General features: G+C 46.2%; 1 protein-coding gene across 1 annotated transcript in view; it reads right to left on the reverse strand.

Moving 5' to 3' along the window:
- The window catches only part of LOC126092502 (RNA-binding protein 42-like), a 331306-nt gene that overhangs the window by 265299 nt on the left and 52169 nt on the right, over positions 1-13838 (reverse strand). The window lies entirely within an intron of this gene.

The following is a 13838-nucleotide window of genomic DNA, read 5'->3' on the forward strand; positions in this document are numbered from 1 at the left end:
AACACATAGTAAAGTCACACCTTTATGGACACAAGTGCACACACGCACGCGCGCGCACACTAACATACATGCGCACCAGTACGAAGTGAAAATGACAATCAGGTGCTTCCCACAGCCATTATTAAGTGTTAGGTGGAGATATCCCACAGCAAACATGACTGCTGATGTTGTTCCACTGGTACTGAAGGCTCAAAGAACACCCAGGTGCAAGACCCATCTTTATCCACACTCCCAGCACATCAAATTACAATATCAACACAGGTGTGTCCTACCATACCAGAAGCGGGGCCCACAAGTGAAAGCAGTCATGTTGGTACCATCTTTGCTGTAACTTCAAAGACTTTCATGTGAGTGCAGCCACCAACCAGCAGATGAACGGCCACCTGCAGACTGTGGCCAAGAGCAAATTATCAGCAAGTGGCTAAACATGCTGTTCAACACAAAGTGCTAATTTCAATGGTTGCTTCACAATCTGTGCCAAACTGAAAACTAATGAAGCACTATGATGTGATTCTGTGAGTAGGAGAAATTATACGGGAATTGTGTAATAATAAACATGGCCATATTTCTAATCTGACATGTAAACTGTAGAACTTCCAAAATATTTTAAAAAGTGTCTAATAACACCAATATCAAGGAAACTTTGAACTCTAAAATGTGAAGCACATTGCACATTAAGTCTATCATCACTCATATCGACTCACTGGTTCCCTCAGGTGAAAGTCAATGTCCGTACCATCAACAGTATGGTCATCATTGGATCCATTGGACAGTTGAATGGGCCAACGGCTTTGGGGTGGATTTCTTTGTCCTGCTGGTCTATGTACCCTGCCTGGATTTAAGGGACTGTGGGAAGGCCAATGTAACAGAAAGATTCTGCTGGCTGTCTTCCCATGTCTGTCATGAGTGTTTGCTGTCATCGCTGATATTACGTTTGGCAACTATAACTTTTCAGTGATACAGAGGTTGGGCTGCAGGGCTAGTTGTGCAGGCTGGTAGCTGCTTTTTACAGGTGCAGACAGATGTGCCTTGCTCTATCGTCTTTGAGTTCTAACACTGGCCTTCTGGACAAGCTGCTTCAACACTGGGGAAAGAGACTTCACAAAACTTGGTGGCTGAGTGGTCTTAAAATTCCTTCTCTTCACCAAATCAGATGGGCCATTAACACACATGGATGGAGCGATGCATTGAAAATTTGGTTCTTGTGCTGTGGCACCGTATCTTCCACATGTAGCCTGATCATTACAACCTATATGGGTGAGACCAAAGCTTTGACCGTTGAAGCAGTGAATTGGAATCGGGACATAATGTCCAACCTTGATTCGGAGAAAGCCTCCTGCGATACACTCACACAAGTTCAGCAGACAGAATGTCAGGATAAAAGATGCCGATTTTTGAAGCTCACCATCAATACTTTTCATAACATTCTGGACTTCAGTCACCCACGTATTTTTCCATTCCTGTTGCAGGTCATTTGTATCCATATCCATAATGACCTAGCATGTTACAACTCCTTTAACTCTATTTAACCCAGTGTGCAGCTCACTTTTGATGGGATATCTCCAAGTAGCTTGGCATTCAACAGCTTGTTTACTTGCGAAGCCTTCATAGTCACGAGCATGAGAGTACCATTGTACAACCTCTTGATAGATTTAAAGTAGCCCTGCAAGTCCCTCCAGATCTTTAAGGGTACAGAAGGGGGATAGTTTTTCAAAAGAACCATTCATACATTTCATCACAACACATTCTCTACCACACGATGTGGTCCATTACTGTTAATACTTCCCTTGACATTCGGAGATGGCCCATGAGGACGAGCAACATGCGGCCTCATAGGAGTTTGATTGTTAATAAGGCCAGATGGATCACCGAAACCACTAGAAGTAGGAACGTTAGATCCAGGTCTCAAGAAGTTCCCATGAGCAGCTAGGGAAGGAAGTCCACCCAGACAGAGCCCCACTTGCCAAGGTGAGCCATATACAACTGAGTTGTGGGAGGTTGCCTGCTAAGACTGTTCCTCCTCACAGCTACACATCTCATTAGCAAGCAGCATACCTTGAGACTGAGGTTTTTTACACAGGTTTTTATGATCCACACGATTCACTTGGTTAAGCCAAGATCCACAGTCCCTGTGACACAGAACATCCCACCACCATGCCACACACTGGTCGCTGAAGTGTACCCGGGGCTTACAGTGAAAGAGGACTGACGGCACTTACCGGTCTTTAGCTCAGGAGCATAGGCGTCAAACAAATGCTGAACCCCGAGAACTATTCACATGAAATCAGTGAGTTTTCCAGTTCCCTAGAGGGACACTTGCAACTATTAGGAGCTTTCCTTTTGTGCATTCAAAAGGAAAATCTCAGCCTGAAATTGGAGAAATGCAAGTTTACTGAACCGCAAATTAATTATTTGGGTCACATAAGTTCAGCTGAAGGAGTTCAACACAACCCACAGTTAACAATGCAGCACCTTGTAATATAAAAGAATTACCATCCTTTCTGGGCTTGACAAATAATCATCATCATCATCATCATCATCGCTTTGTACCAAAACATGTCACTACTGCCAAACCTATCACCAAATTGCTAAAGAAGGAAGTAGCATTTACAGAGCCCTGAGTGTGAAATGGCCATGTTAAAAGTGAAAGAAATTCTAAGCCAGTCACCCATTTTGGCGTACCCTGATTTTGAGAAACAATTTATACTCTCCTACGATGAAAGTGATTTTGCAGTTCAGTGTGTCCATTGTCAAGTTCATGGGGAATTTGAATGCTCTCTTGGGTATGCATCTAAACAGTTAAATCTAGCTGATTTTAACTATAGCATAGCAGTAAAAAAGCAGTGAGCTCTAGTGTATGGAGTACACTATTTCAAATGTTACTTATACAGGAGAAAATTTATGGTTGTGACTGACCATGCTGCTTTACGGTTTGATTGGAGAAGGGACCAAACTATGCAGTCATCAGACCCTCCGACCTTGGAATAACTCGAAGAGGGTACTACAATGGCCACAAAATTACAAACGATTGACAGAGAAGGAAGGAAGAAGGTGGAAGAAGAGAGGAGGGAAAGAAAGTAACTAATGACAAGGGCATGGAGGAAGAAGCACAGGCAGACAATATAGACACTCAAGATAAAACAGACCCCATAAGGAAAGGAGTGGGAAGGCAGAGGAAAAGTCGTTCGCAGGGTGGCTAAGATGGTACAGTCCAGTAAGAGGTGAACCACAGTCAACACTGATCCACAACAACAGAGAGAGAGGTCCTCACGAAGGTGATAACCGTGAGTCAGCCAAGTACGGCCGATGTGGAGCCAGCAAAGGATGACAGAGGCCTTACGAGAGGCCCATAAGGAGGACTGCCACACAGTTGCAGACTCCTTTATTGCCCTGACCTTGTTCGGCGAAGAAAGAGTGTGCCATTCTGCATTCCAAAGTCCCAAAACCTGACAACGTTATGCCGAGTGAAGGTCTATTTCCGGAATGCCAATAGCAAGAGATGGCCTGTTAGTAGCCAATTTAGTCAGTCGACCAGCAAGTTCATTGCCAGGGATCCCAACATGGCCTGGGGTCCAAATGAAAACCACTGAGCATCCAAGATGATCAAGGAGAGAAAGGGAGTCCTGGATAGCTAGGACCAACGGGTCGCGAGGTAAGCACTGGCCGATAGCTTGCAAATTGCTCATGGAGTCACTACAGATAGTGAAGGACAGTCCTAAGCAGAAGCAGACATGGTCCAGTGCTCGCAAGATGGCTACCAACTCTGCAGTAAAAACACTACAGCCATCTGGCACGGAAGTTCCGTGTGTTTCCCTTGGGTGTAAGTATAACTAATGTGACCAGCAACCATGGAGCCATCAGTATAAATCACTTCTGAACCATGGAATGAACTGAGGAGACAGTAGAATTGGTGGTAAAGGGCCTCCGGAGGGACAGAATCCTTTGAATGGTGGAGAGACCAAGACAGAGCCATGGCCAAGGGACGCACCATGGAGGGGTACATGCGTGAGCAAAGAAGAGAGGCAGTAAAGGGAAGTGCCGGAGATCAGAAAAGAGCAACTGAATACGTGCGGCCATGGTAAGCCCACATCGTGGCCGCCGCCGCCAGAGGTTGATTTCCTTGTCTGGATAAAGGAGACCAGAATTACAGTGCTTTGGGATGCAGCGAATGCGGAGCACGCAAGATATCAGCTGTTGCTGGTGCAAAACTCGCAGCGGTGGAATCCCCGCCTCTGCGAGAAGGCTAATCGTGGGGCTAGTCCAGAAGGCACCAGTTGCAAGTCGTACCCCACAATGGTGGATGGGTTCTAGTGTCTGCAATGTCGAAGGTGACACAGAACCATAGACAGGACACCCATAGTCTAAACGAGACTGGACTAGCACTTTGTACAATTACAGCAGAATAGAGCAATCTGCACCCCAGGTGGTATTGCACAGACATCTAAGTACACTGAGATGCAACCAGCACATCCTCTTCAGCTGGCGAAGATGGGGGAGCCATGTCAACCAGGCATCGAAGACCAGATCCAAGAAGCGATGGGTGTCCACCACTTTGATGGATTGGCCATCAAGGAACAGGTCTGAATGGGAATGGACTGTACAGCGATGGCAGAAAGGCATGACACACAACTTGGCCACTGAAAACTGAAAGCCATGGGAGAGCGCCCAAGACGGCCCCCTGTAGACGGCATTCTGTAGCGCCCATGACGGAGGAAGTGACGTAGATACAAAAATCATCAGCATATGCCCCCCGTAGACGGCATTCTGCAGTGCCCATGACAGAGGAAGTGACGTAGATATAAAAATCATCAGCATACAAAGAGGGGGACACTGTTGGCTCAGCAGCTGCCACCACTCCATTAATGGCTACAAGAAAGAGAGGGACGCTCAGCACGGAACCCTGTAGAACCCCATTTTCTTGCCAATGGGAAGTGCTGTAGGAGGAACCAACTTGGACCCAGAAAGAGCGACATGAAAGAATGTTGCGGATAAAAATGGGCAGAGTGCCACGAAGGCCCCATTTGTGAAGGGTGGTGAGGATATGGTGGCGCCAGGTGGTGTCGTCGGCTTTATGCAGGTCAAAGAAGGCTGCAATGAGGCGTCGCCGATGGGCAAAAGCCGACCAGATAGCAGACTCCAGGTGGACCAAGTTATACACCGTAGAGCGGCCACAGCAAAAACCACCTTGAGTCGGTGACAAAAGGTCACGGGATTCAAAGATCCAAAACAGCCGCCGACTCACCAGGCCTTTCAAGGAGCTTGAGAGAGTTTTGGTAAGGCTAAATGGACGGTAACTATCCAACTGAAGAGGTGGATTCCCAGGGTTCAATACTGGAATAACAATGCTTTCCTGCCGCTGGGGAGAGGTCCATATATGACGGTGGCCAGCCACCGATAAGTGTTGGAGCATTACGTATCTGATCCAGTCCAGGAACCGTGTCGGGACAAAGGGCGAGGACGCTGGCAAATTCCCACTCGCTAAATGGGGCATTATAAGGCTCCAAGCAGTGAGAAACGAAAGACAAAGACAGTCGTTCCAAGTGCTCTTTCTTCAGAAGGAGGTGTTCCTCCTCCTGGATGGATACTGAGTCGATGGAGAAGCTTGGGCAAAGTGTTGAGCGAAATGCTCTGCGACAAAGTCCGGATGGGTAAAGACAACACCACGCAGAGAAATTCCTGCAAGGCCAGTGGGAGGACGATGGCAAAAAATTCGCCTGAGTTTCGCCCAGACTTGTGAAAAGGGGGTGTGCGGTCCTATGGCAGCCACATATCATTCGCAGCAAATCTGTTTCTGAAATTTGATTAGGTAACAGGCCCGGATGCAGAATCGTTTAAAGACCAGAAGGAGAGCAGTAGAAGGGTGCTGTTTGAAGTGTTGAAGAGCACTGCGGCAGTCTTTTATGGCCGCAGCAATTTCCGGTGTCCACTAAGGGACCATGTTCCGACGGGGGAAACCCGAGGAAGAAGGGATGGCTGAAACAGCTGCGGAAAGAATGGTGGCACTCAAAGTCTGTAGACTCATCAATGCTGCTGTGTGGTAGTACAGGGAGGATGGTAGCAAAGGAGAAGGCACCCCAATCAGGTTTAGAAAAGGCCCACCTGGGAGTGTGATGGAGCAAGATACACTGAAGGAAGGACAAAACAATTGGGTAATGATTACTGTCATGTAAAAAATCGTGGACACCCCACTGAATGGAGGGAAGAAGGCCGGGACTGCAGATGGAGAGGTCAATGGCAGAGAAAGTGACGTGTGCTACACTAAAGTGTATGGGAGTGCCAGTCTTTAGTAGATAGAGGTCAAGCCCTGCCAGAACAGTTTAAACTGTCCTGCCCAGAGCAGTAGTCGCGTGACTACCACAAAGAGGGTTGTGGGCACTGAAGTCCCCTAGAAGCAGGAAGGAGCTGTTAAAGAAGGGTAGTTAGGGCAAGGGATGTGGGCAGCCTGTCAGGCGGGAGGTAAAGATTATAGATTGTGATTGGAGTGGCCAGATGGACCCTGATAGCAACTGCTTCCAGAGTGGTATGGAGGGGAACCGATTTACTAACAATGTCCTTGCGGACCAAGGTGCAAACATCACCAGAAGCCTGCAAGGGGCCAATTCGGTTCTGACAGAAAGTGTGGAACCCACGAAGGGTGGGGGAGTAAGAACTGACAAAATGGGTCTCCTGGAGAGCGATGCAAGCAGCAGTGTAGGAGGAAAGAAGGGGGCTGCAACTCCGGGAGGTGATGCAAATATCCATTACAATTCCACTGGAGGATTCTCAAGTTGGAGTCCAAATGGGAAGCGAACAGACCGGAGCCGGTCACGCCATTGAGTTGCCATCTGTCACCTATAAGGATGGGGTAATGTCCATATAGGTGGGGTCAGACTCTGTTGGTTCATTGGCTGGAGGAGGAGAAGGCGGCACCTCAGGGGGTAACGGAGGGGCCTTGCACTTGTTCTTGTGTTTCTGCTTCTTCTTTTGTGAAGGAAGAGAAGGGCAGACTGCAGTGAGGGCGGGCAAGGAATTACACCTGGTAATCATGGCGCCCAAGAGGCATGGATCGCGCAGCCGATGTGGAGCTGCAGATCGCCTTTCAGGGAGCTGCCGGGAGGAGGAGTCCCGGGAGGAAGCACCAGTAACAGCGGCTGCCGAAGAAGGGGAGTACTTCTCCAGCGGGGGAGTGGAAGCAACACCCAAAGGGGTGTGTATGGGTACTGATGAGGAGGGGGAGGGGAAAGACGAGTGGGAGAGGGAGGGTGATGGGGAAGGTGTGGGGCAAATGGGGCAGGGCTGGGAAGAGGAGGGTGTTGGAGGGGGAATGGATGTAACTGAAGCAAAAGTAGATATTATTTTCTCTTCATGCTCTTGTGGGATTTTCTGAAATATTTTGCTTTTGGTTAATAGACCTCTAGAACGAATCAACTCAACCCTTAAAGTCTGTTCTTCCACTGTAGCGCTAGCTTACGAACGTGTATTTTGAATTATTTTTGTATTAATTCCAATGCCATTTTGACAGTGTCTGTGAACCATTTCAATACATCACCTTCTAGTTTTGGCCATTTTGAATTCAGTCCTCTATTTGCACAGTTAGTCTCGCTCGTTGTTTTCAGTTCTCCTTTAATAGCCCGCCAATCATGAATGTTTTTTCTGTTGATGGAGAGGCGAAATGCCGCTCAGCTGTTATGTTTCCATGTTGTTCTCCATATGCTACTACCATCAATTTAAAGCCCACATCACGTGAATATCTTTTATTTTTTTCCTTCACGAAACTAGCCACTAACAAATCACTTTCAGTTCAAGTATACTGGCGCAATAGACTGCAATGCAGCATCATAGGCTAGACAGTGTTCTGTTTTTGTGGTGGCGTGGCGTGAAGCAGACAGAGTTAGCAAGCATGTGAATCTCCGCAACTCATGTTCGCCGCATCGGTGCACTGCTGCTGCCAGTTGATTCCAATGTTCCCAGACAGAGATAGCTTTCCCACAGCATTGAACAGATGGCCATTTTTAAGACTGGTTTGAATTTTAAATAAAACACTAGACGCTTTTATATTAATTTCGGCTAAAAGATGCACCTGAATTTTGTAGGAAATTTTTCAAAGAAAAAAGTGTGTCTTATAGTCCGTAAAACACCATAAAACTACAGAATAAAGACAAGAGACATTTTACGATATGTATATCAATAATTAATTTGATTCTAAATGCGAACAACTGAAAATGAAATAAAGGCAAAAAGATTGAGAATATCCTGTTAAATATCATTCAAAATAAACAGTAAAAATGCCACTGATTGTACTCAGTATAATAGAGAAATACAAAATAAACTGTAGATATTAGTTATTGACTACTGATGCCATTTTTAGCATCTAGCTTATGAAGTTATCATGGATTGCCATGAAAAGAATGAGATCTTGCGCATGAGTGCCGCAAGGAATCCGTTAAATTTCGAATACATGACAAACGTAAAGACTGTTATATCAACTACTAGGCACGGGGTGGAGCCGGTCACACTTTCGACAAGCTTCGGTGTAGGTAAGCCGATTTAAGGTCTTGCATTCTTGAATCTATCATTCTTTCACATACACCGGGCATGCTGGCAAGTATGGAGGATGCTGCGCATTACAATTTATGCACACTGGCAGGGGAGCACAGGCACCCTCATGGAGTGGAGTCACCGCAGAGGGGGTCATTGGTGCAGCAGGAAGACACGTGTCCAAACTGTAAGCATTTAAATCATCTCATCGGTGGTGGAATGTAAGGTTTTACATCACACCAATACACCATCACCTTGACCTTCTCTGGGAGGGTATCCCCCTTGAAGGCCAGGATAAAGACACCTGTATTGGTGCGATTGTTTTAGGGCCTCACTGTACATGGCGGATACATCGAACTCCTCGCTGCTCAATGTTTGCATGATGGAGCTCCTCGTCAGTTTGGAGAAGAAGATCCTGGTGGAAAATGATACCCTGTACCGAGTTCAAAGATTGGTGGGGTGCAACGGAGACTGGGATGTCACTGAGATTGTCACAAACACACAGGGCTTTAGATTGGGCACCAGAAGATGTCTTTATGAGTAAAGAACCAGGCCACATTACTCATGGATTCCATTTCGCCATACTTGTCTTCAATTGTCTCCACAAAAAACAAAGGTTTGGTCATGGCAAAACTTTCGCCATCTATCCTGGTACAAACCAGATACCGAGGGAAAGGTTTCAACCCAAGCCAGCGAGCTTGAACCTGTTCTCAGGGTGTGGCCAGGGAAGGGAAGGCCGAAGGATCAGAAGGAGTGTCATGTCTTCTATCACTTAGAAATGGCCACAGAATGGCCAGGAAGATGAAGCTTTTGGCACTTCATGCGCAAGGCGTCCACCCTAGTACCACCCACTCCGACCAGGGGCTTGCCCTGTGGGCACCACCCAGCCACAGCAAGGGCCGTCTGGCACAGCGGCCCTTGCCGGGAGTTCTGATGCCCCAAAGTGACGAGCATCAACTACTTGGCATAAACGAAGCATTAAAAGTTCAGATACTAATAGTGTGATCCCTGTGTTGTCAGGGAGCTCAGCCAAGTGGGACTTAATAGCCCCACCACACGGACTGACTACCATGCTGGTGACCTAGCACGAAGGGGCCAGGGTGCAACAGGAAAAGGGAGTGGAGGGGGAGAGGAGCCTGCACCATTGAAACTAGGTTGGGAGTTCATCCCCAAATGGCTCACACTGAACGGAAAATGTTGGAAATGGAGGTCAAACCCCAATGGGACCAAAAACGCCAAAAATGAGATGGAAACAGCAAAATAAACAATAGCATACCTAAACAAAGTCGGGAGGATAGCCAGGTCGATATAAAGAAGTCCACCAAGATGGTAAGGAGAGGGCAGAGAGAAAGGAGCAAGGACAGGGAATGAGAGGAATAGGGACGGTAATGCTGCCTGAAAAAACGAAGGAGACTGCAATGGCTCGGGGCCCCGTGCATGCCACACATGTATCCACAAAAGGGACTGTGGGTCCCCTGGGGGGGTCATGCTGCTTTAATGACATTATAATCCTCAAGGCTCCTAGTAGTAGACTGACTAGGTATGTCCTAAAGTTAAGGAAATATGATCACTCAGTAAAGCACAAACCAGGAAAGCTCCATCAAAATGCTGCCACCTCAAGTCGGATGGTATGGAATATATGGGCCAACAAAGCCCTAGTTGCTGAATTAGAGAAAGAACAGCAAGAGGACAAAAAATGCAAGCAATCTGCAGCATCACCAGACTTTATGGTAGTTAGTAACATCCATTACTGTAAAACATCCCTAGGCAATCAACTTGTTATTCTGAAATCCCTTGGATAAAGAATTTTGCAACCATCACGTGACAGTATACAACCAGGCCACAGTAGGAAAAGGCAACCAATGTGCAAATGACTCAAAGTGCTGGTGGCCTACATGTAAGCAGGATGTTAAAAGTTATGTATGGTGTTGCTTTAATAAGTGTGCAAAGGGCACAATATGTAAAACCAAAAATTCCTCTACAAACCCTTCCAGAATCCATGAAACCTTGTCAATTGGTTGCCCTTGACATAGACCATTTCAATTTCACCTCAAAATAACACGTATATTTTATCAATTATTGATCACATTCTCCATGGTTCATCTGGCAGATATGAATGCAGAAACAGTTGCCAAAGCTTGTGGGATATTCTCATTTAGCCATTTGAAAGTGCTGAAGCCATCTGAACAGATCAAAGAGGTGATTTGTTATCATCTCTATTCATGTAGGATTCCTTGTATTGATAATTAAGAAGTGGTGAATGACCACATTCCATTCTAGAAGTGAAGACCATGTAGAGTGTATATCAATAAGTCCATTCTCATAATGCTGTTAAATTTTGTGATTCAGAGCCATACAGAATGGGACAGAATGCTGCATTCCATTGTGTCCTCATATAATGTGAGAGCACAAATCCATTTGTTGCACTCCATTTGAAGTGATATACAGATGTATGGTGTTGCTGGTCCCCATAGGTGGCATATTGCAGCAGCACTTGTTTCAGCTTGTGAGTACACTAGTGGACATTGTCAATACAACATATAAGCAGACAAGCATGGGCAACAGCAGACAGTTTGGTTTCTCTGGAGAGAAGGAGTGACTGTTTCAGATGCCCACATCAGGTTAGTAGCTGTATGTGGGGAACCAGTACCAAGTCGCAACTATATGTTTTGTAGGGTATCAGAGTTCATAGATGGCAGGGACTGTGCTGAAAAATTCAAAAGCACTGGATGTCCAAACAAAGCCCAGCATGTCAATAACTTGATAATGAGGCAAAGGAAAATCATATTTGATGAACTAGAGAAGTCAATGGGTCTATCATAGGGAACCCTTCACATCATAATCCACGAGGATTTGAAGACGAAGAAGGCGTGTTCAAAATGCGAACCCCATTCCCTCCCCGTGGCACAGAATAAGAAGTACGTGGAGAGAAGCGAACAGATGGTGCAACAGTACAGTGCAGATCCAGTGAAGTTCTGGAGCATCTGGTCGCTGTCGATGAGTCGGGGTTCTTCCACACGACTCCAGAAAAGAAATGCCACTCTATGGAGTGGAAGCATACCAGTAGCCATTGTCCCGAGAAGTCACAGGCGGGACTATTCGTGCACAAATAAATGGTGTCTGTGTTATAGGATCAGCAAAGGATATTGCTGTGGACTGGCTCCCCTCCAATACAATCCTCAACAGTGATCTGTACTGCAGTACACTGCACCAACTCGGCCGACGCATTCATTCAATGATGCTGCCAGAGAAATTGGGGCTGTGACACAATGCGTGAACTACGGTTTACTACGCTACCACATCATCCATATTAGACAGATCTGGCTCCTAGCAACTGTGCCCCATTTGACGCGATAAAAGAGGTCATATGGGGTAAGAAGTTCACCACCAATGATGAACTTCATTCATTTGTCCACCAACAACACTGGATACCCATAAAGAATTATTTTCTATGCTCGGAAGCTGCCAGAACAATGGAAAAAGTGCACGGATATTGGTGGGGAAAACCTGTAATATAAATGGTGTTTATTCAGTATATTATTCCTGTGAACACAAAAAAATTGTAGCGCTGGTAATTTTTTAATGGCCCAAGTAGATAAGTAGCCTCCAGATGTTGATGCTACAGGGAGTTTCGAGTACCACAACACATTTTTTTCTGAAAGAAAGTTGTTTTTATTCAGGATTCCCATATACCATACTATTCCCCACTCTTTAGGCTACAAAACCCAGTTTTTCAACATAACGTCCATTCAATGTGACGGCTTTATGCCACCTTACTAGCACGGCCTGTAAGCCCACACGGTTTCACTCTACCGGTCGACGTCGGAACCGACGTCTCGCCGTACCGATAACTTCCCCGTCGTCCGTGCACTGCTTCCCACGGAATGCAGCCTTCACTGTGCCAAACTGAAAGAAGTCAGAAGATGCGAGGTCCGAGCCGTAGGACAGACGAGGAAGAACAGTCCGACGAAGTTTTGTCAGTTCCTTTCGGGTGTGACCTCATGTCGTCACGGAAGAGGAGAAGTTCACTCGCATTTTTGTGGCGACGGACACACCAAAGTCACTTCCTCAGTTTCCCGAGGGTAGCACAACACACGTCCGACTCAATTGCCGTGCCTCGAGAAAGGATATCGAACAGAGTAACCTCTTTCAGAGTCCCAGAAGACGGTCGTCACGACTTTATCGGCTGAGGGTGCAGCTTCGAACCTTTCCTACAGAGGAGAGGTAGTGTGTCACCACTCTGTGGATCGCTGTTTTGTCTCAGTTTGAAGTGACGAACAATGTTTCATCGCCTGTGACAACGTTCGACAAAAAATTGCCACGATCGACCTCGTAACGGACACAAGCAACTCCACACGGCTGGTCCTTTACTGCTCTTTACAGTCTTCTTTTAGGCGGTGAGGAACCCAGTGAACACACATCTCTGAGTACCCCAATTGGTGGACAAGTGTGTCAGCACTACCAACAGAGACGTACAGTTGTACGGCGAGGTGTTCGATCGCGATCCGTCGATCACCTCGAATGAGAGTGTCCAAATTTTCCGACACTGTAGGAGTCACAGCTGTGTGCAGCCATCCAGCACGTGAGAGACTGGACGGATTTGCGTGACCTCGTGACGATGAAAGATACGTCGCCCGACGACTCCGACGTGCTTTCGTTCGTAAAATTTCAAATAAAACAATTTATCTGTGTCAGTCATTTTTATTTTCCTCCGCGATGCATTTTCAGAATTTACGCTTTCACGTTCGGGTGGAAAACGGCGATATCTTGATACACGTGTACCAGCTCGATGCAGCTGTTTTCCACCGTGAGAGTATAAACACTCAAAATAAGTCGAGGGAGAAAATAAAAGTGACTGACACAGATATATTGTTTTATTTGAATTTTTATTCCCAAACAGTTGCAGTTTCCTTGAAAAACAGTCCAACGTGGACAACATAAAATTATGCTTTTGTTCACTACCAGATCTCCACAGAAATTCTGCATGCACCTACGAATATCTGAGATGCTCTGGTTTTTCACCAAAAGAAACTCAATGACACCTCTCTGCTTGAAACACACCTCCATTATAGATGCCATTTTAAAAGCTAAATATAGTAACCGCCACCTATCGGAACTTCTCGAAACTATAGGTGCTAAAGTGGGAATATTCCGTGACGTCCCACAGAAAATTCCACATGTTTCCAACTGAAAGAAAAAAGAAAAACAAAAGTGTTGCATCTCTTACTGAAAACTGGATTAAGAAAACTGTCCTCCTACCATTAGGCAAGTTAAACAGAGTCCAAAGAATGTGAAAATTCCAGGGTATGAGCCTGGGCAAT

Source organism: Schistocerca cancellata, chromosome 7 (assembly GCF_023864275.1).
Source record: "Schistocerca cancellata isolate TAMUIC-IGC-003103 chromosome 7, iqSchCanc2.1, whole genome shotgun sequence".
NCBI lineage: Eukaryota > Metazoa > Arthropoda > Insecta > Orthoptera > Acrididae > Schistocerca > Schistocerca cancellata.